Below are 22555 nucleotides of genomic sequence, written 5' to 3'. Positions count from 1 at the left end.
TGCTGGGAAGCTGGCCCCTCGGGACTGGGGCCAGGGCCTCAAGCCCTCCTTCCTGAGGGCGCTGGGCCATGAGGGTGGCTTGTGGCTCACCTCAGCTTTATTTCTCTCTTGCTTTTTTAGTCTTACTGCATTTCTTCACCTTAAAAAGAGATCTGTGCCTTGCAGTTGTAGGAGCATGATGGTGCTGTGTGTTGGCCAGGGCTGCTCGAGGCCAGGCCGGCTGTCGCTGTTGTCATATGTACCTTTACCCCTCTGGGGGCACTTGAGCAAGTCCCGCTGACCAGGCCGTCTCCACAGACGGCCCCAGCGCTCGGCAGGGCCACCAGCGCTCAGCAGGGCCACCTCCACAGATGGCCCCCAGTGTGCGGCAGGACTGTCCCTCCGGCTCTCAGCTTTCCTTCCACCTCCTCCTCCTTCCGGCTCTTCCTGAAGCGATGGCAGCTGTGGCCTGCTTGCCGAGACTACAGGGCGGTGCAGCCTGCACATCTGGGTGCTGGGCCTGGATGTGGCCTTCCTGGGCTCACCCGTGCAGACGAGAGCCTGGACAGGAGTGACGGCTCCCAACTTGAGCCTCATGCCAGCAGGTGCTTATTAGCAGGGGCCAGGCTTCAGTGCTTTGCCCCGGAGACCAGTGCTGCATTCCATGTGCATGGTTGGCATTTGGGCCGGGTCAGTGGCATTTGGGAGGATTAAGATAGGAGAGAGTGTGGAATTCCAGAGATGGGACATGGCAGAATCAGAAAAATTATTTTTGTCACGCCATTTGATGTGCCGGGGCAGGGTAGAAAAGGGCTTAGCAGCTCGAATCCCTCAGGGAACTCATCTCTTAAAAGCAATGAGAACTCTTTAGCAGGTCCTCAGGCATTCCCAGGGCCGGGTTAGCTGTGCCGGCCACAGCACACGAGCCCCGTGGCCTGCTCCTGCCCCCCGCTGTTGCTGATGTCACATGTTCTCGCCACACCACCTGCCATCCAGCCTTAGCACTTGGGCAGAATCCAGCGCTGCCCAGGGCCGCATTGGGAGCCCTGGCCACTCCTCGTCTGGGACACGCGCAGCCCCAGCCGTGTACGTAGTCGCCCTCTGCCACGCACACGGGGGTCATGAGAAAGGTCGTGGAAAGGGGCAAAGCAGGGCCCAGACTTCGGCATTTTTTCCATAGCAAACAAAATGTATCTCATAAGTATAGTTCCTGGGTAGGTGTTGAGTCCTGCTGTCCGTAATTATAGTTCCCAGGTGTGTTTTGAGCCTCCCGTCTGTGCAGAGCAACCCACAGATCTGGTTAACTCCTGCATGGTGGTGGTGTCGGTCATGCTCAGGTCGTGAGTTTCACTGCAACACACTTTGGGTGTCAAGTTGACTTTGATAACACAGTATGTTTTTGTATAAAATGCAAGGAAAGGGCCCGGCATGATAGCCTAGTGGATGAATCCTCTCCTCGCAACCGCTGGGATCCCACTTGGGCACCAGTTCGTATCCCGGCTGCTCCACTTCCCATCCAGCTCCCAGCTTGTGGCCTGGGAAGGCAGTAGCGGATGACCCGAAGCCTTGGGATGCTGCACCCGTGTGGGAGACCTGGAAGAAGCCCCTGGCTTCAGATAGGCTCAGCTGTTGCCTCTGTGGCCACTTGGAGATTAAATCTGAACAGAAGATCATTCTGTTTCTCCTTCTCTCTGTAAATCTGACTTTCCAATAAAAATCAATCAATCTTAAAAAAAAAAAAAGGCAGGGAAGACACCAGGGGTGAAGAAGTGTGGATTTCCCCGTGCAGCAGTGTGGTTGGCAGGACGCCTGATGACCGTGCTCGGACACGCCGAGGAGCCAGGCAGGGTGGGCAGGCATGGGGAAGGTGGCACCCAGCACACTGCGGATGGAGGGCTGTGGGGTTTGCTTTGCTCATTTATTTGAGGATAGGGTGGCAGTAGGGAGAGCATGGGGCATGCTGTCGTGCACACAGCCACTGAACATCTGTGTGCTTCTGGCTGCGGGGCTGCTTTGTGGTGCGGGCTCCACCTCACTGGCACCCGTCCTCCTGGGAACTGTAAAACTTCACACGCCTGCGTCCCATCTCCTTGCTCTTGGATGTAGTCCTCGAGTCAGGATTTCCAGAGGCCTTTGGATGGTGGCCATGGAGCACAGCCATGGCTGAGTGCCACAGCATTGTGCTAATCGCTGGACATGGGGACAGTGACCTGGACCACTCGACTCTCAGGGATAAACCCATAATGATAGAGTGAAGCCAGTGTGGAGTCTGCCATTGCAGAAGGAAACCTGACAGACAGCAGCAGCTATAACAAGACACCTGATGGCCGGCCTAGGGCCATGTGTGCTCCCTGGGGGGCAGGCGGGGTGCACCGACATCCCACGAGGGCCGCACCAGACTTACTGGGCAGACACGGAGTACGCCTTGCCCAGTGTCTGCACCCAGGTCCTGCAGTGTCCGTCCAGACTGCCCTTCCGTGCAAAATGCAGGGGACCCAGGTTCCCCGAGAGGGAGCTGGGTAACAGGCGCAGTGAGTGCCCTGGGCCTGGGGCAGGAAGCACACATGTGTCTAACCTGCCTGAAGGCCAGTGAAGTCAAAGCTGAAGCAGAGAAGCAATGGGCAGAGCGCCCGAGAGGAATCTGGAGTTGGTTTTCCTGCAGAGAGAAGGGTGCGGGTCTAGGAGGACAGGCTGACCCCAGAGCAGTGGCAGTGTGAGTGCTGGAGTGGTGACACGGAAGCCCAGGCCTGGGCATGCGCTGCTCTGAACAAGGGCAGGGACTGAGGGTGAGTGTGTGGCCAAGCAGGGAGTAGGAGCATTCAGGGTAGCAGGGACGTGGCGACTACCAGAGCACACGGTGTGAGCCGTGAGGGGCAGAAAACCGCGTGATGTGGAAGAGCATGTCAGACTGGGCAGCTGTGAGTGTCAGAGTATGTGGGAAGAGACCCACAGGTGCCACACCACAACACCCGGTACTTCCTGCACAGGAACACAGATGCACACATTCACACTTTGCAGGTAGAAGGGGGGGGGCAGATAAGCAGGGATCCCTCGGTTGCTATCAGGTGGAAGAGAAAGGCCTGCACTCAGAACTCTACCAACAACACCGGACTTACCCTACTGCACTGTTGGTGGGAGTGTGGAGTGGTGCGGCCATGTGCAAGTCAGGCTTGAGAGTGCTCAGAGAACTGAAAATGGACCCGCTGCCTCATCCAGCTATCCCACTCCTGGGAATACGTCCAAGTGACGGGAAACCTGCCTGTGTCAAGGTGGCCTGCACCCCTCTACTTACAGCAGCGCAACCTGTGTTAGCAAAGACATGGAAACATCCCATGTACCCATCCAGAAAGGACTGGAGAAAGGAACGATGGTACATCTACTTGGTGGGGTACTACTCCGCCAGGGTGCTGGATAGATGAAATTCTATCATTTGCAAACAAAATGATCCCAACTGGGGACCATTAATGCTCAATAAAATAAGCCAATCCCAAAAGGATGAATACATGTTCTCTCTGATATAAGGCAACCTTCATACAAAATACAGAACAAATAGTTATGTAGGTGAACAGGTATGCTCATGATTCAGTGGACTAATACACAAATACACTAGTGGGGACTATTTGGAAGTGAAGACACAGTGCATTAGGCATCTCTGCTTCCAAATAAAAGGACTCCCAGTGACACAGTTCAATATGCCTTGACCGTTTGATACTAGGTTTCCTACCTTTGTCTGTCCCCCTGATGCTCTGATGTACTTTAATAGCAAAATGTTAAACTTGCAGCTGTCACAAAAGGACCGTACTAAATGGGAGGGAAATGAAGGAATCCACCACCTACAACACCATAGCTTGAAAAACAGTGTTAGAGGGAATAAAAAAGATGACATTATGGAGTGCCGTAATTCATCAAAAAGAGGTAATCCTAAACTTGTTTGTACGTGGACAATTATATAACCTCTACACGCAGGACAGCGAGGAAACCGTCAAGAGGAACGGACACGTTGGGGACCGGCGTGAGGCCGAGCACAGCTCAGCACTGAATGGGTCGTGCAGTGATCAAGTGGACAAGCTCCTCGGTGTCTGAGTAGTGCAGTTAGGAAGCAGAGTAGCAGCCGGCATTGTGGCCCAGTGAGTCATGCCACTACCTGCAATGCTGGCATCCCACGTGGGCACCAGTTCAAGTCCTGGCTGCTTCACTGCTGATCCAGCTCCCTGCTTGTGGCCTGGGAAGGTGTGGGAGGATGGCCCAAATGCTTGGGCCCCTACACCCATACAGGAGTCCCCGAAGAAGTGCCTGGTTTTGGCCTGGTCAAGCTCCAACCTTCAGATCATCTCGGGAGGGAATGAGCTGAAGAAGACCTATATCTGTCTGTCTGTCTGTCTCTCCCCCCCCCCACCAATAAAGTGTTGGCCTAATGTTAAGCCTGTAGCTAGAAACGAGGGAAGACCCGCCTCCCCTGGCCGTGTGGACTGTGCAGTGATGGAGCAAACACGATGCTGTGACGTAGGCAGCTCAGCCCACTGCCCAGCAGTAGTCACGGCTCCAGAGGGCAGAACTCTTACACTCAGACTCAGCTGGCAGCATCCCCCAGGGTCCCTAGAGCAGCTCCAGTTCCTGCCGGAGAGCTGTGAGCACCCGACCCTAGGATCCTTCTGAACCATCGTGGGTGGAGGATTTCTGTCCTGGAGAGGCTGGCACGCAGGCAGTGCAGGGCAGGGGTTGGGCGGGGGTTCCCTGTCTTGTAGGTCACTCATGCGGGTCACGTACTAAGCAGCCGAACCAGGCCGCTTGATGTGGGGTTGCTTCTCTTGGCCCAGGAGGCTGTCCTCACTGAGCTCAGCTAAGACAGGCTCAGAGTTGTCAGTGGCAAGTGATCGGATTTATTCATAGAAAAAAGATGACCGGCGCTCTCGGGGCGTGCTTGCCGCCTCCCCCGAACAGAAGGCTAGTGCCGGTCGAAGGGCGTTTCTCCAGTAGCCGCATGCTGGGAGGGTGGACAGCAGCAGCAAGCGGCTGGCTGGCCCTGGGGACAGAACACACACAGTGGTGGAGAAATAGCCCTGGATGCCGCTTCTCACAGCGACACACCCCCTCCCCTGCTGCTGCTGCTGCCGCTGCCGGGCCAGCAGGGAGCTCGGTATTGGCGGTGTTTATCGCTGTAAGAGTGGTTTCTGTTTTTATTTTAACAATTCATGTATTTATTTGAAAGAATTAGAGAGCTTAATCTTCCATGTGCTGGTTCCCTCCCCAAGTGGCTGCAGTGGCCGGGACTGGGTCAGCCCAAAGCCAGGCTGCGGGAGCTCCTCTCAGGTCTCCGTGTAGGTGTCCTGCTGTTTTTCCCAGGCCAGTAACAGAGTACTGGATTTGGAGGAAAGAAGCTGGGCCTAGAACTGGCGCCAGGATTATAGACGGTGGCTTTGTCCACTGCATCACAATGGCTGCCCCCCCCAAATAATCATTTCTATTCTATACATCTGGTTCAAGTGGGCAGTGACATTTATGTAGTGAATTTTAGGAAGATGGCTATGAAAGATGGTTTCTGTAGAAGGTTAGCTGGCTCTGAAGGGCTGTCAGACCCAAACTTGGAAAACCCCTTCCAGCAGTGTGGGCCTCCGTGTCCCTGTGCTGGGACATGGCTGACCGCTGCCCTCCTTGGATAAGTCACCTGCGCTCTGGAAGGCCTGGCCACAGGTGAGCAACAGGTGGCAGAGGGCTCGGGCTGTGCCCGCCTCTGGGATGGGAAGCAGAGGCTGTGGTCACTGCACCTGCACCGACGATGCTGTTTGGAAAGAGAGGGACAGAGCTGCCCCGCAGTTAATGCTGCAGGTGTGCCGTGGCAGGGCCTGGTGAATACACAGGGAATTCAAGGAGTTCCTGGAAAAGTGGGATGGTGAGGTGGGTTTATCTTGGCAGAATAAACACTTGAAATAGTGTGTGAACAGGAAGCTCGGGTGCAGCAAGAGAGGGAGGTGCAGGGGGACGAGGCCTTTGGTGCAGCGTAGCAGCCAACTGCAGATGCTCCTGCCTGGGTGCGCGCCTCCTGGGTCCGTCCCAGCCCTGGGTCACAGGGTGCTCACTGTTGTTAATGGAAAGGGACCCTGAGCGTGTCAGCCGCTGCTCCGTGGGGATTAAGTCCTGCTCCACGAGTCTGCATCAGATTGAAGAGTTAAAGAGAGCACGAGGATCCCAAATTACCCTTTGCATAAAATATTAAATTTCCCATGAATAAGTGGATTTTACTAAAATTATTTTTCTGCCCTTGAGGGCTCACAGGAAAGCAGTTTAATGAAGAGTGCTGATTTTAGAAGCTGGTGAATTTTTTATAATAGGAATCATCTGCAAAGGCACAAGAAGTAGACAGGGGTGACAAGCGTCATGGGCTGGGAGCAGGGGAGGGGAGTGGGGAGGTCTTGGACCTGGACAGAGGGGCCGGAGACCCACTTCAGGGTGGGAACCTGGCCCTGGCTCCTCCCTGCTGCCCGTGAGCCCTTGGGACATGGGGAGATTCAACGAGAAGGCTGGGCTGGATGGCTTCTGAGATGTGCCTCGCCATAGGACGTGTAGGGAAGGGGAAGACGAGCTGGCGTGGGAGAGCTCTGGGCGAAGGCATGTGCGTTGCGGTCACGTGTGAGTGCAGCCCTCTCTGAGCTAGCACAGGTGATGGGGCGGGGCTGGCTGCTGGCGCTGGTGTCTCCTGCCAGTGCGGGCGATGGCCCCATCTGCCAAGTGCATCGCTGAGCAGGTCAGTTTGTTGGCCACCAGTACAGTTGGACACCTGTTGTTACAATGTGTGAACCCCCTCCTTGCAGAGCCTGTGTCCCCGTTTGCCTTCGGGGTGGCACATGGGTCCCAGGAGCCAGGCCACATTCCTGCTCCTGGGACCCACGTGTGTGGCCGCAGCTCACAGAGGACAATTGTGCTCCCAGCCAGTGTGTCCTACTCCCCGTGGGGCAGCTAAGCACAGAGCTTGGCTCAGGCTGCCCTGGGGGTCCCACAAGGGGCACCCTTCTCTGTAGTCAAAATCAAACTGAAGAACCGTAGAGAGGACCAAGCCGGGCAGGTGCTGAGTGTGCACAGCGTCCGCACGCACAGGGAGAGGGAGCCACTGTCCGTCTACACTGAGTGTGCACAGCGTCCGCACAGGGAGAGGGAGCCACTGTCCGTCTACACTGAGTGTGCACAGCGTCCGCACAGGGAGAGGGAGCCACTGTCCGTCTACACTGAGTGTCCACAGCGTCCGCACGCACAGGGAGAGGGAGCCACTGTCCGTCTACACTGAGTGTGCACAGCGTCCGCACAGGGAGAGGGAGCCACTGTCCGTCTACACTGAGTGTGCACAGCGTCCGCACAGGGAGAGGGAGCCACTGTCCGTCTACACTGAGTGTGCACAGCGTCCGCACAGGGAGAGGGAGCCACTGTCCGTCTACACTGAGTGTGCACAGCGTCCGCACGCACAGGGAGAGGGAGCCACTGTCCGTCTACACTGAGTGTGCACAGCGTCCGCACAGGGAGAGGGAGCCACTGTCCGTCTACACTGAGTGTGCACAGCGTCCGCATGCACAGGGAGAGGGAGCCACTGTCCGTCTACACTGAGTGTGCACAGCGTCCGCACAGGGAGAGGGAGCCACTGTCCGTCTACACTGAGTGTGCACAGCGTCCGCATGCACAGGGAGAGGGAGCCACTGTCCGTCTACACTGAGTGTGCACAGCGTCCGCACAGGGAGAGGGAGCCACTGTCCGTCTACACTGAGTGTGCACAGCGTCCGCACAGGGAGAGGGAGCCACTGTCCATCTACAGTGAGTGTGCACAGCGTCCGCACAGGGAGAGGGAGCCACTGTCCGTCTACACATTGAGAACTTGAAAGGCATTGTCAGAGCTTGCTTGTCTTTGGCTGTTGTGAAGTCTCCCCGAGCCATTCACGTGGAGGCTCTGTCGTCAGCACTGAGCCACATGGGGTGACTGACAGCACAGCGTGGATGTCCCGGGTCACGCGCGCATCTCCCCAGGGCTGTGCTCGGTCTGCTGCTCTCAGCGAACAGCTCATGACCACAACCGAGGCTTCCTTTCTGATTCGGCTTATGGGATTCTAACATCGTGTGGGACTCATTCTGCAGTTACAGGAAGCACTGATTTGGCCAATGGGGTTCAGGTCTCCAGCTTGCTCGGGGTTTTGGTGTCCACACAGCCCTGGACTAGGGGGCAGAGGGACTTCCGGGCTGGGGTGGAAAACAGGCAAGAGGTGAGGCTGCTCAGAGGCCCAGGGCCAGCAGCTCTTGCAGTAATGTGAAGGTGTGAACTGGGACCCAAGCATTCCCGGATGTGAAAGACACACAGGCAGTGCGCACAACTTAGTATCACTCTGTGAGGGAGAGCTGTCTCCTGGCAGTTTCTCAACATGAGGTGGATGAGCCAGGCCTGGATCTCTAGGGGCTCACTCCACTGTATTTGAGAAGCAGTTGGCTTAGCATCCCACCCTGTGGGTGGGCCCCACCGTGGGTCCTGCCACGTCCTCGCTTGCAGCACGTCCTGGAATGTGAGCCATGGACCCAGTGGGAGATCAGGGCACCTCACCTCCAGGCCCTAGAGCTGAAGGTGAAGGCTTGCAGCCTGGGCCCGTCCCCAGCACCTGCTGCTGTCCTCCCAGAGAAACACAAGATGAGCCAGCTGGCAAGGGACAGAGGGTGGGGACAGCCATGTCAGCTGGAGAGGGGCGGCAGGTCGGGGCCGGCCATGTCAGTTGCAAGAGAAAGACCCGGAGCGGGGGTGTGTGTGGTATTTCTTGCTGTCCTTTTGCTCTGATGGGGACAAGTTGTGACTCATCTGGCCAGGACAGCGTTGCCGTGACTAGATGGCTTGGGGACGTGTGGTTTGGAGTGTCTTGTGCCATAGCTTGACTGATGTGCCCCTGTCCAGTGTGGCAGCTGAAGACCCCATGTGATGGCTGACAGTGAAGGGGCAGGAACAATACAGTTCCTCATGTGTGCTGGCCACTTTCCACGCATTGGGAGGGCACGAGGTGATCTTGGAGGCTGTGTGTGACAAAACAGATGGGGACAGCACAGACGTGAGGGGCAGCACAGATGGGGGGCAGAAAGGACGTGGGGGCAGCGTGGAGGTAGGGGCAGCATGGACGTGGGGGCAGCGTGGAGGTAGGGGCAGCATGGACGTGGGGGCAGCGTGGAGGTAGGGGCAGCGTGGACATGGGGGCAGCGTGGACGTGGGGCAGCGTGGAGGTAGGGGCAGCGTGGACGTGGGGGCAGCGTGGACGTGGGGCATTCTGGTCCATCTCCACGTTCTGTCACAGGGAGCAGTATGGCTCATGCTGCATGTTCTCTGTGTACGTCTCCTGGCCAGGTGTGTCCTGGCTGCCTCACAGCCTGCTCACGACACACCTGCGACACTCACATGTGCACACACACTCATCCACACTCCACAAACGTGCACCCACATTGTTACACACTCACATACTGTCACATACACATGCTTACACGTGCTCTCCTACACTCATTACACACACTCGCACACACACTCACACACTGTCACATACACATGCACACATGTGCGCACTCACACACTCACACACTGTCCAGGGGGGATCTGACTGCTCTAAGGCTGATGTCATCGTGGAAACAGACACAGTCTCTAGGCTCGCCATTTAGGATGATCTCATCACAGCCGTGGCTCTTGTTGCCAAGGGGACTGACAGGTGTCACACACCTTCCCTCAAGCTCCAGGGCAGGCCCCTGCTTACCCCTGGGGCAGAGGGGCACAGAGGCTGGTCTTGGATCATATTTCCTGGTTTCCTGTGTGAATGAGTAGACCTGGCTGGCTCGGTAGGCTGGGGCCGCTTCTGCCTGGGTGCTGGGCTCAGCTGGCACTCAGCTGGCACTCACTGGGCTGAGCTGAGGGCCCAGGACACTTGCGCCACTGTGCACAGCTGCCCCCTCTGCTGCGATCCTGAAGAACTTCCACCAGGGGCATGTCAGTCACCATGCTGCTCAGGTGTTGCAGGCTGAAGGACGGGGAGGGGTTGAAGTGACGTTGCTTTTCTTCAGCTCTTTCTGGCGAGGTTGGAAACTGGAGTGGGAGCTGCTTCAGCCACTGCCCACAACAGTGGCACCCTGTGTGAGCATCCGCTCCTGGCTGCTACACTTCTCCAGCTCCCTGCTGATGTGCCTGGGAGAGCGGGACAGGGTGGCCCAGGTGCTTGGGCCCCTGCACCCACATGGGGGACCGTGGAGTTCCAGGCTCGTAGTGTCTGCATGGCCCAGCCTTGGTCATTGGCATCATTTAGGGAGGAAAAACATCATGTGGAGGATCTCTCTCTGAAACTCTGCCTTCCAAGTAAATCTTTGTTAAAATCATTGTGGCTTTGGCAGGACCATCTCCATTGAAGGTCTGTGACATGCTCCTCCCAGGGAGCATTCTGAGGAAGCCCCACTCACCACCCTGCTTCTTCATGTGCCTGGCCCTGTGTTTGTGTTCACTTAGTGGCATCTTGGCGTTGGGGTCTGTAGTTGTGCTACCTGTGCTGAATGAAGCAAGGTGCAGTGGCAGGATGTCACTGGTAAACTCTGGAGACGGCTGCGGGCCACCGGGCGCCTTCCCCGCAGCCACACCGGCATGCCTGTCTGACCCTCTGCTGCGTCTCCTTCCCGGTGGTCAGCAGTGATGCTCAGCCACTGTGAGCTGCCCCAAAAGCTGGCCTGAGCCCGCAGAGGCTCCCTACCGTGTCCCGTGTGTTGGCTGTGTTAAAAAATTGCAGGGTCTCGGGTATGTGCATGACTGCCACTTCCTGCAGGTGCCTGGTGCGTCTGGATGAGTGGGATGTACTCTTCCGCGTCTGGCTGAGCGCCCGGGACAGAAGCCCTGGCATCCGCTTTCCCACCTGTCAGCCTCTGGTCCCCAGCCCCATCTACTCCTCCTGTTCCTGGCTGTCCTGGGCTCCCCTCCAGTTCCTCCCTCCTGCCTCTAGCCCTCTGGTCGCTGCAGCCAGCAGTGTCGCTGGCAGACTGGAAAGCGGGAAGGGCAAACCTCCCAGGTGCGTCACCACACCTGGGTGCACGAAGGGCTGAAGCTCTCTCCCCCTGCACGCCAACGCGAGGGGCTTTGCTCCACGTGGAGTGCACGTGTGCCCAGAAACTTCACTGGAGTTCACGGAAACATGTGATTCAGAAGCATGTTGCATGGAAATAGTTAGCTGGCAGTTCTTTTCCCATGAGCTGTTGAAGGTGGGGACCGTGGGGTCCCAGGGCTGGCTGCCAGTGCTGGGACAAGAGAAGGGACAATGCCTGTGGGTCCCCTCTAAGCTGGGAGCAGCCCCTGCTGCTGAGTCCCACAAGTGTGGCCATTTGGCCTGTCGGGTACACAAGTTCCTTTCTACCTGGAGACTGGGGAGGGGAGAGTGAAGGAGTGCCGGTGCTGCCCTGGTTGCCTCCTGCTACATCTGCAGGTGTGGCTGCAGCCCCAGCCTCCAGGAGCCCCAGCCTGAATCCTGGCTGCTCCCCAGCGCTGGCCAATGGGGTAAGCTGGTGTAGCGCTGCCCCCTAGTGGCTGCCCACCTCCTGGGAGCAGGTTGGGCTTGGGTCCTGCCTGGCCAGGTGCAAGCCTGGTGCATGTGGCACAGGGGTCTGTGGGAGATGTTCTAAGAAGTGCATGCAGACAGGGCACCTTGCCCAGGCCACGTGTGGAGCCCCAGGCCTGCCGGTTGCTAATCTTCCAGGAGGGGTTGTGGTGTTTCCGTCAGTGTAGGGCCTGTGTGGAAGGAGTTTGGTAGTACAGTTCAGTGCTCGTCCTGGTGAGCCTGGGGCTTTAGGACCTGCATTCATTGGCGGGGAGTATTGGGGGCTTGAGACTGGATCCCCCAGGTTTTGATGCCTGATGTCTCGGATATGTCAAAGTACTGCTGCCCTCAGGGTGTCCCGGACATTCCCAGGGGAGGTTTCTGTTTGTTGCTTGTGGGACCATGGACACACCCACCATGCACTGTCCATCATTGTCTCAGTGTGGACCACAAATCCATGTGAGTCAGGTGCGCAGAAACAGGTCTGCCTGGCTGTAACGGATGGACGTGTGATCTGTAAGCCATCTGCCCAGCATGCACATGAGGGGAGTCATGCATTTGGAATCAGGTGGCAGCAGAGTGGCCGATGCTGTTCCCAGATCTTGAGATCCCAGATATCCTGAGGAGTCTGAAGTCAGTAAGGGCGGTTTGTTCAGGCTGGGCTGAGCTCCCGGCCGTCACCCAGCCCAGTGGGACTGGGGGAGCCTGAGGGTGGACAGCACAGGATTTTTATGCACTTCAGGCCAGTTCCACGCACTTCCACAGTCATGATTGGTCAGTTTAACTGTTAACTTTTAAAAAGAGCAAGTTGGCAGGCTTCTCTTGGTGGGTTTGAAGCAAGAAACTGTTACATAGTAGTCTGGTGGGCAGTGGGCAGTGAGCAGGTCTTATCTACAAAGCAGGCCAGAGGCTGCTTCCTGAGTGCTCTGCCTACGTGCCCTGCCGGGTGTCACGTGGACGGTCAGGCCTGGAGCTCACACAGCCCCCAGCCAAGCAAGCAAGGCAGAAATCACAAAAGCAGAAAACACGGAGGTTCCTTATCGGAGCACCGCACCTTCACCAGTACGTCCTGTAGGTGCGGGCACACACAGCTGACCCTCAGGGGCCCCCGGCCTCACCTTGCTGTGCCGTGGAGGTGTGCACCACTTTCCGCTGCCCTGTTGTGTGTTTAGAGGCCGTGGCGTGTCAGGTGAAGCACACGGCAGACAGGCTGTGCTGCATGGACTCCAGGCCAGGGCCTTGCTGGAGGGCATCAGGGGTCGGTGTGGGCAGGTTAGGGCTGCTCTCCTGGGCAGGCCTTGTGCAGCCAGGCTGGGGTATCCCAGCCTCAGTGTCCCCTAGCTCCAGAACCACACCTGCCCAGCTTGCAGGGTTTCCCCTGGAGCTGTTTGTCCCTTTCCCTGGGCGAGTCTGACGGGGTGGAGTGGGCGGGGAAGGAGAGCTCTCCCAGCTGCAGTTCCTCTGCGCCTGCTTCTCCAGTGTGCAGGGCCCAGGTCGTGGTGGTGCGTGTATGAGCTGAGACTTCACCAGGGGGCTCCTAGGTCATTGCTGACGTCACTAGTCTCGAGGAGTAGCAGGTCCAGGCAATAAGATGTTCGTCCAGGGAGACACCAGCATCCAGGGAGACGCGAGCTGTGTCCCTGTGCTGGCGCCCACAGCCGTTTTGCTGTGACTGCCATCCCCGCCCTGGGACCTTGAGCTTGAGTGTAAAGTGTGTATCTGGGCTGCTGTTGGGCACAGTGGCCTAGGTGCCACTCAGGATGCCCACATCCCAACCCCGAGGTCCTGGGTTCTAGTCCAGGCACCTGATTGCTGCCCTGGCTCATGTATACACTGGCAGCCGACCAAAACCTCAGCTCCCTGCCAGTTGAGTGTGAGAAGTGGGCTGTGTCCTGCATCGGTCCCAGCAGGTGCAGGCCGTCTGGGGAGTAGGTCAGTCGTGTGGGAGGAGCGGGCTGTGTCCCTGTGTCGGTCCCAGCAGGTACAGGCCGTCTGGGGAGTAAATCAGTTGTGTGGGAGGAGCGGGCTGTGTCCCTGTGTCGGTCCCGGCAGGTGCAGGCCATCTGGGCAGTAGGCCAGTGGGTGGGGGATCTTGGTCTCTGTCAAAATCGAGCTCTGGTTAGCCCAGGTTGGCAGAGGACAGGAAGTCAGACATAAACAAGTACCAAAAGAAAAACCAGTTCACCTTCTGATTTTCCCACATTAGAAGGAAGGGGGAAATTCCCACAGTTGAAGGAGCAAACTGCAGTCTGGGCAGAAACTGCCTTCGGGGTTTCAGCATTGCCAGGGATGCCCGAGCTCGGGAAATGTGCTGCCACCACACGAGCTGAGGGGCTGTGCGGCGGCCAGCAGTGCCAGGTGGTGGCCGTTCCTGTGCCTTGGTGACTGGCTGCTGTGCCACGACATCTGCCTGGGCCACTTCCAGTCCCAAGGCTGGGACTGTGATGTCCTGGCTCACTGATGGGAAGACGAGTCGGGGTGCTAGGGGGATGAGGACCTCACTGACCTGAGGCCACTCACGCTGTGGCCTGAAGGGAACGCCTGTCCTGTGTTGTCTGAGGGGCACGCACACACCCGGGGATGGCACTGGGCCCAGACACCCTCCCTCAGAGGCGTTCAGGACGTGACTGGGCCTCCTGCAGCCGCCACCACCTGCTTCGCAGTAGCTGTCTTGCTCGCTGCTCTCGGGGGGCCACCTGAGCATCTGCTGTGGACGCCTTCTCCCAGGCCACAGGTGCTGCATCGCAGGAACCCAGCCGAGGGTCAGTGATGTTGCCCCGTGTCCGTGCCAGACAGTCCGGGATTGAGAGCCCACTCTGCAAGTAAAACTGTCCGATGGCCGCAAGACCTGCTAGCAGGAAAGGCCACTTGACACTTGCTGTTTGTCTCCCTGCCCTCTGCTTCCCATTCCTCTCCTCGTCTCCCTCCCTCCCTGTCGTGTGTGTGTATCTCCTCCTGTCCTTCCTTCCTCTGTGTGTGTGTGTGTGTGTGTGTGTGAGAGAGAGAGAGAGAGAGAGAAATCGGCTTCGTCTCCCAGATTCCCACAGCAGCCAGGGCTGGGCCAAGCCAGGGACCAGAGTCCATCTGGGGCTCCCACATGGCTGTCAGGGGCCCAGGCACTTTTGCCATCAGCTGCTGCGTCCCCAGCATCAGCAGGGAGCTAGACTGGAAGCACTAGGACATGGGATGTGGGCTCCCAGGCCATCTGCCCCTGATCATTTAGACACACTCCTTTGCAGCACCCCACTCCCCGGGACTTCGGCCTGATTGGGGGAGGGGGTCTTGGCACAGGTACTGCTCCCTGGAGATGCTGATCAGCTGCCAGTGAACACCTTGATCTGACAGGTGATGCAGAGACACCTGTTGTACCTCGCCTTTCTGGGCCACTGGCATTGAGCCCTTTTCTTCTCAAACTAGATCCAAGCCTCCTGTTTTTATGTTTCCATGTTTCAGTTACCCCAGCCCGTTCTTGTGTTTGTCTTCTTTTTTTTTTTTTTTTTTTTTTTTAAGATTTATTCATTTTATTACAGCCAGATATATACAGAGGAGAGACAGAGAGGAAGATCTTCCGTCCGATGATTCACTCCCCAAGTGAGCCGCAACGGGCCGATGCGCGCCAATCCGAAGCCGGGAACCTGGAACCTCTTCCGGGTCTCCCACGCGGGTGCAGTGTCCCAATGCATTGGGCCGTCCTCAACTGCTTTCCCAGGCCACAAGCAGGGAGCTGGATGGGAAGTGGAGCTGCCGGGATTAGAACCGGCGCCCATATGGGATCCCGGGGCTTTCAAGGCGAGGACTTTAGCCGCTAGGCCACGCCGCCGGGCCCGTGTTTGTCTTTTAAATCAGCACTGCCCGGCTCTTGTGGTTCCGAAGGAGATCCCTTAGCGTGTTCTCACCCATCTGGGGCTGCAGCAGGTGCACCTGGCAGCACCAGCATCACTGGCCTGAAGCAGATTTGGACACCACAGCTTGACCTGTTGCCGGCTGGGCTGCCTGACACTCTGGTGACTCACCCCCGCATTGGTCATGGGTGCACCCTCACGGCGGAGAGGACCCCTCTCCCAGGCATGCTTGCCCCAGAGAACCTTCCGGACAGCTGCATGGGTAGGCCTAAGCTGCACCTGCTACAGTCCTCCTCCAGTATCCTGCATGGCCTCTATGCAGAGCTGGGGGAGGAGATATCCCCGGTGTGCGCACACAGCCAGGGCCGTTTCCCCTCTAGGGAGCGTTGATCCGCCCCAGAGGACTGTCTGGCATCCAGCATTCCCCTGTGCCCACCTGTTCCATCCAGTCCCCTCGAGAGAGGACACCTGCCTCGCCCACCCCATGTCTGGGTTCACGTTGGCCACTCCCTCTGCTCGTTCCTGACATGTATCTTCCTGTTCTCACGTTTCCTCCCCTCCTGCCTGGAAAGGTGTGTTTTAGCCCTGTTGTCCCTGTCGTCCCTTTTGTCCCGTGCTTTTTCCTGTACATCTTCCTGATGTAACTTAGTGCAGGCGGCCCTGCCCTCTGCATTTTCTCACGTTGCTCGCTCTCTTCCTCGCTCTCCTCATTTCTTTTCTCAAGAAGGCTTCACATCTGTGCTCAACTGTGACTTATCCATATTCAGGAGTAGGGAACATGTCCCAGCAGGAACTCGGTGTGGGGAGAGGCATTGTCGGACGAAACTCAGGGCTGATGAAAGCCGAGTTCCTTGTTAGGCGGTCCTTGAGGTGATGATGAGCGTCTCTTGTCTGAGCTGCTGTATCCCCCCGTTTCCATGAGCTCGACCTGCAGACATGGGGAGTGAAGGGGCAAAGCTGGGAGTGCTGAAGTTCATTACGAAAAGTTGAAATCCGTTTCCATGTCTCCCATTCTCAGCTGAGTTCTGGTCCCCAGAGAATAACCAATTCCGTCTCCTGTTACTGCCAGGAAGGACAGGTGCCTGGATGGCCATCACCTCATGTCCTTTCTGCCTTCAGCCTCCTCCGCCGCAGGCTGCCTTGCTTCTCCAAACTGGAGAGCGCCCGTGGGTTTGAGAGCAGCTTCCGCCTTCACGGGGGCGGTGTTTGGGCTGTTTGTGTTTAGGTTACCAGGATACTTGATTTAATCCATCCTCATACTGCTTTCTCCCCCTTGTCCTGTCTGTCCTTTGTTCTGTTTCTGCTTCCTTTAGGATCAGTTTCTTTTTTATTCTTTTATTTATTATTTTTATTGGAAAGGCAGATTTACAGAGAGGAGATATAGAAAGATCTTCCATCTGCTGGTTCACTCCCCAAATGACCACAGTGCTTGGAGCTGAGCCAATCTGAAGCCAGGAGCCAGGAGCTGCTTCTAAATATCCCATGTGGGTGCAGGGCCCAAGGCTTTGGGCCATCCTGCACTGCTTTCCCAGGCCACAAGCAGGGAGCTGGATGGGAAGTGGAGCAGCCAGCACATAAACCAGTGCCCATATGGGATTCCAATGGATGCAAGGCAAGAATTTGGGCACTAAGCCATCGCACTGGGCCCTAGGGTCAGTTTCTGTCACGCTGGCTTTGGTCCTTTGTTGGATCTTCAGTGTGTTGTTGAAGTGGTTCCTGTAAGTCCTGCGGCATTCATAGCTGTGAGTGCCCTGGCTCTGAATGCCCTCTTCCTTTCACCGGATACCGAGCCCTCCCCACAGAGCATCGCAGGCTGGCACGGGATCGCCTTACAGAGACAGTACTTACACTTGCGCAGCCCTGGGTAGTTTTACATGCGGCCGCTGATCTGTCCTCCACTGAATAATGAAGGAGACCCACTGCGGGTCTGTCTTCCCTGCTGGTAGACACTGGGAGGCTTTGGACCCTGCTCCTTGCCGAGCTGGGCCCTGGAGTGTGCACACGAGGCTTTGAGCCAGGGCTGATTGGCGGCTGGCTCTCTGGTAGCCTGCCTTCTCTCGGGAGGCCCTGCCCTCTGCTGCTGGATGGCCAGTGTTGGGGTAACCGTTGCCCCACCGTTTCTCCTGACTTTGTAGCTGCTTCTGGAGCGTGAGTGCAGCGCCCTGCCGCTCAGGCCAACTGCAGACAGGATGTACACTCGTTCACGAGCCCCGCATGTGTGCCCTCGCCTGGCGTCTCTGCCTTTCCCTGGCTCACCTGGTTTATACGTGCTGGGTTTTACTGCTTGGCTGCTGTCGGGTGGTGGACCTGTGAGCTGATCCTCCCAGCATGCAAATCCCCGCTGGCACCTCTCACAGCAACAGGCTGATGCGTGGCAGGGTGGTTTTGCCAGTTCTAGTCCTGGCAATGAGAGGAGCAGGGGAGGGAGTAATGAGCGGTGGCAGGTGTGAGCCCCACTGCTGACTCAGGGTTACAGGCTTAAGAACTGACAGTTGCACACAGAGCCTGGAACATGAGGTGGCATACGGGTTCCTGCTGAGCAGAGGACATGAATGACTGTGTCACCGCGTATGACCCTGAAGGCCTTATGTTTGGACTGGGCTGGGCTCCTTGGGAACACGCTGCGTGGTCACAGCTATGCCCTAAGCTCTACGGTGACACAACTCCGAGACAGCAATGCCCTCAGTGTCTCAGGACCCAGATGAACACATACTACAGATGCTGGGGAGCACCGAGACACCTCAGGACCCTGCAGGTGTGAGGGGACAGTCAGGGCTGGGGAGATGGGCAGCACTGAGTCAAGGAAGGAAGACGAGGGTGGCGAGAGGACAGCATGGCACTGACCCAGTGCTGGCCTGAGGCCACCTCCCTCCAGCAGCTCCCTGAGTCCCCCGAAGGGACCACCCAGTGAGCGCTAGTCGCGGCTGCGGGTAACTGCTGATGCTGTGAGAAGGCGTGCTGGGGCCGCAGTCCAGGCTGAACTGGAGACTGGGAGGAAGTACATCCTTTTTGGATTTGAATTTTTTTAAAGATTAATTTTTACTGGAAAGTCAGATATACAGGGAGAAGGAGAGACAGAAAGATATTCTGTCTGCTGGTTCACTCCTTAAATGGCCACAACGGCCAGAGCTGAGCTGATCCAAAGCCAGGAGCTTCCTCCAGGTCTCCCACGTGTGTGCAGGGTCCCAAGACTTTGGGCTGTCCTTGACTGCTTTCCCAGGCCACAAGCAGGGAGCTGGATGGGAGGTAGAGCAGCCAGGACATGAATTGGTGCCCATATGGGATCCTGTCATATGCAAGGCGAGGACTTTAGCTACTAGGCTACTGTGCTGGGCCCATTTCCAGGAGTTTTATTTTCCTTTAGATTACTTTTATGACCCACTGTTAATTCAGTAGCATATTGTTCAGTATCCACATTGTTTCCATATTGTTCATTCCAAGCTTCATTCCCAGGTGGTCAGAAAATACACATGGTGTGATTGTAATACTTTGAGTGTGCTGAGAGCTGCTTTGTGACCTCGTATGTGGTCTGTTCCAAAGAAGGTTCTATAAACTGATGAAAAAATGCATATTCTGCATCTGTGATTTGGAATGTTCTGTAGATCTTAAGTCCACTTGGTCCATAGCATGGATTGGGTGTGTAGTTCCTCTCGAGGATTGGCTTTGTTGATCTGTCCCTTGATGAAAGGTGGGGTGTTGGAGTCCCCTGTTATTATTGTATTGGAGTTTTTGACCCCCTTTTGATGCGTTAACAGTTGTTTTAAATAGCCAAGTGTCCTGGCCTTGGGTGCACGTGGGTTCACTGTGGTTGCTACTCACTGAATTGATCCTTTGATCACTATGTACTGTTTTTCTTGTCTCAATAGTTTCTATGCTAAAGTCTGTTTTGTCTGCTGTTGGAATTACTGCAACCTGCACAGCACGAGCCAGGGTAAAGAGGGCGGCGATATGTAACTGGATGTAAGGGACAGAAACAAAGCGTAGATTTATAAAAGTGGGGGCCCGGGATTCCCTCTCTTCCTGGCAGTGTGTCATCTTCGGATATCACATTTCTCCCTGGCGTGGCAGTGGTCCAGGCCACATCCCCATTCCCACTGCTTCCATGGTCACTGAGACTCCAGGAGGTGATCCCGTGTCAGAGGGAAGAGGATGGCTTTCCTCCATGAGCTGTTCTCTTAGAACGACACTCCATCGGGCTGCTTTGGCTTGGGCTCACTGGTGCCTCGCCCGCAGAAGCCCCCAGCTGGCTTAGTCCCCACACCTCTCTGTTGAGAACTGTCTGCCCGGAGCTGTCTCCGGCCGGAGCAGTGACACCTGCTCGTTTTTCTTTTCCATTGGTATGGGATGTCTTTTTCCATCCTTTCACTTTGCGTGTATCTGTTGGTGAGGTGTGTTGCTTGCAGACAGACAGGAGCTGGGTCTTACTTTGTCATCCATTCAGCCAGCCTGCCTTCTTGGAGAGGCTAGGCCGTGTCCGCAGGGACTCCTGAGACACACATGCTGGGTCATTTGATGAGATCACATCATTCTTTTTTTTTTCTCATTTCTTCTTATTTTTGGGCTCAAGGACTTGAGTCTTCCTCCTTTCCAGGTCATTAGCAGGGAACTGGATCATAAGCAGAGCAGCAGGGACTCAAACTGGCACCCATATAGGATGCCAGCACCGCAGCCGGAGGGTTAGTTTGCTGTGCAGTGACCCAACCTGAGGAAAGCATAATTTTGCTTTAAAAAAATTATTTATTTTACTTGAAAAAGTTACAGAGGGGGAGGGAGGGAGGGAGGGAGGAGAGATATCCTCTGTCTGTTGGTTCACTCCTCAAATGGTTGCAATGGCCACAGTTGGGCCAGTGTGATGCCGGGAGCCTGGAGCTGCCTCCAGCTCTCCCAGGGGTGAAGGCCAAGGGCTTTGCAGCATCCTCCAGTGCTTTCCAGCATAAGCAGGAAGCTGCATGGGACATGAGAGAGCCAGGATTCAAACCAGTGACATATGGGGAAAGCCAGTTCCAGCCACCACAGCACCCTGTGAGCACTACTGGGTGCTGGCACAGCGTCAGGGTATGTGGCAGAATCCAGGGTCGGGACACTTAAATAAGTATACAAGTGTCACAGACTTGTGTGTTTATTCAAGGTGGGAAACACAGGGGAGCTTGCCTCAGTTTCCCAGTGAGTAATTCTTGCAGTAGCTTTCCTTTACTTCCCCCAACTGAAGACCAAATAGAAAGAGGCCCAGGGCACAAAGGCCAGCTTGGCGTCCTGCCCATGCCAGAGCTGTGGTGGCTTGCTGACCCCCATGCTTGCACGGTGACACTGCCCCCAGGGAAGCTGGGTGCTGGCCACCTGCAGAGCCATGTAAAATCAGTCAGGAGTTGGGCTGGGACAAAGGCACGCTTTCCTGGTGACTAGAGACATCGGAGGCCACACTAGTGAGGTGGGGGAGGAGGGCCTGCGAGCCACAGCTGGCTCTGTGCCGTAACACCGTGTGGGAGATAAAACACATGCTGGGCCAGGCTGTGCGCAGGGCAGCTGCTCAGGGGCTGAGGGGTGCCCCCTGTACATCTCCACACACATGTGCCACGTCCACGGGCCGCGTTGTCACCATTCCGTGTGCTCCTCTTTGCTGGGTGCAACTGGTGGGCTCCTGTCCCCTTATTCTGGCAAGTATCACACAGATTTTGAGCTGCAGCTGCCCTAAAGCCCCCCCTTCCCTTCTTCTCACCCACCCTTCTGGGGCCCCAGAAACACCCGTCCAGCATCAGGCACGACACTCATTGTGTTCAACTTTGCCTGAGAGGGAGAGGGACAGAGTGACAGACCTGCCATCTGCTGGTTCACTCCTCAAACGCCCACAATGCTAGGGCTGGGTCAGAACCCCCCCACAAAGACATGCCCAGTTCTGTTTGTTGTCTGCCTGTGCCAGGCTGCCAGGCTGCCAGGCTGCCTGTGGCTGCAGTGTCTGCCGCTGTGCAGACACCCCACTCCATCCACATGTCAGCGAGGGGCACCCCATCGATTCTGTCCCGGCAGAGAAGCGTGTGAGGTGCTGATGCTCTTTCTGTGAGGCATCTCCCCACCAGTGGGACGGCTGGCTCACCCAGATTGCCATCCTGAGTGTTGGGGCGTCTGTGCGGTTCCCCATGTTGGCTGTGCTTATCTGCATTCTCAGCTGCAGGATGTGGGGTCCCCTCCCCGCAATGGCCTCACCAGCACTGACTGCCTCCTGCCTTTCTGATGGCAGCCACTGTCCCTGGGGTGAGGTGCTGCCTGGCTGTGGGGCTCACCGCCCAGCAGCCTGATCCTGGGCTTGTAGTGCTTGCTGTTGCTAAGTTTCCAACCCTGGGTTAGACACCTGACAGTGCCCCCACCCCCCGCAAGATGTGCCTGCGTGTCACACAGGACGCTGTGTCCAGCCGTGTGGGTCTGCTCCCGCACGGTGTGCCTGCGTGTCACACAGGACGCCGTGTATAGCTGTATGGTCTGTCCCCCTCCCCTGTGAGGCCCAGGTGCTCACAGGTCCTGCCAGCCCCCCAGCCCAGTCCTCTGCTTTGTTCCCAGGACACCTTGGGGCCACTAGAGCAGCCACAGAAGGTCTGAACACAAGAAAGCCGTGTGTGGGCGTTCCAGTTTTCTTTTGTACCCCCTGTCCATGAGCTCCCACTCTCCTCCAGATTGTGAGGGGCAGAAAGCAGCAGCGGCTGGCTTCATGGCACAGTGGGTTGAGCCCCTGCCTACAATGCTGGCATCCCAGATGGGCAGCAGTTCAAGTCCTGGCTGCTCCTGGCTTGGTTCTGACCCAGCCCTGGCATTGTGGGCGTTTGAGGAGTGAATCAGCAGATGGCAGGTCTGTCATTCTGTCCCTCTCCCTCTCTGCGCTCTGCAGCTCTTTTCAGTCTTTACAGAGAGAGAGAAAGGAAGGAAGGTGGACAGGAAAGTAGAGGGGAGGGAAGGCAGGAGGCAGAAGCCACAACGTCCCGTTGGCCGGGGAGGCGGGGTCCCTAAGTGAAAGGTGGGGATGGCCTCTGACTGCCCCCCAGGGCGTGCACCCAGAGCAGCTTTGTCCAGGTCCAGTTCGGACTTCGTTGCTGTGTGGGGCGCAGGGCTGGGGTCTGGCTGCAGCTGTGGATCCAGAACCTTCTCTTTGGATGCTGCGAGGAGTAACCAGGGCCAATTGTG

General features: G+C 56.8%; 1 protein-coding gene across 5 annotated transcripts in view; it reads left to right on the top strand.

Moving 5' to 3' along the window:
* Positions 1-22555, top strand: part of KCNN2 (potassium calcium-activated channel subfamily N member 2) — a 185652-nt gene that overhangs the window by 151312 nt on the left and 11785 nt on the right. The gene's annotated exons all lie outside the window — the stretch shown is intronic.

This window comes from Ochotona princeps, chromosome 19 (assembly GCF_030435755.1).
Source record: "Ochotona princeps isolate mOchPri1 chromosome 19, mOchPri1.hap1, whole genome shotgun sequence".
In the NCBI taxonomy this organism is placed as follows: Eukaryota; Metazoa; Chordata; class Mammalia; order Lagomorpha; family Ochotonidae; genus Ochotona; species Ochotona princeps.
The sequence above is the reverse complement of the archived record's forward strand: the minus strand, read 5'-3'. Positions and strand labels throughout refer to the sequence as shown.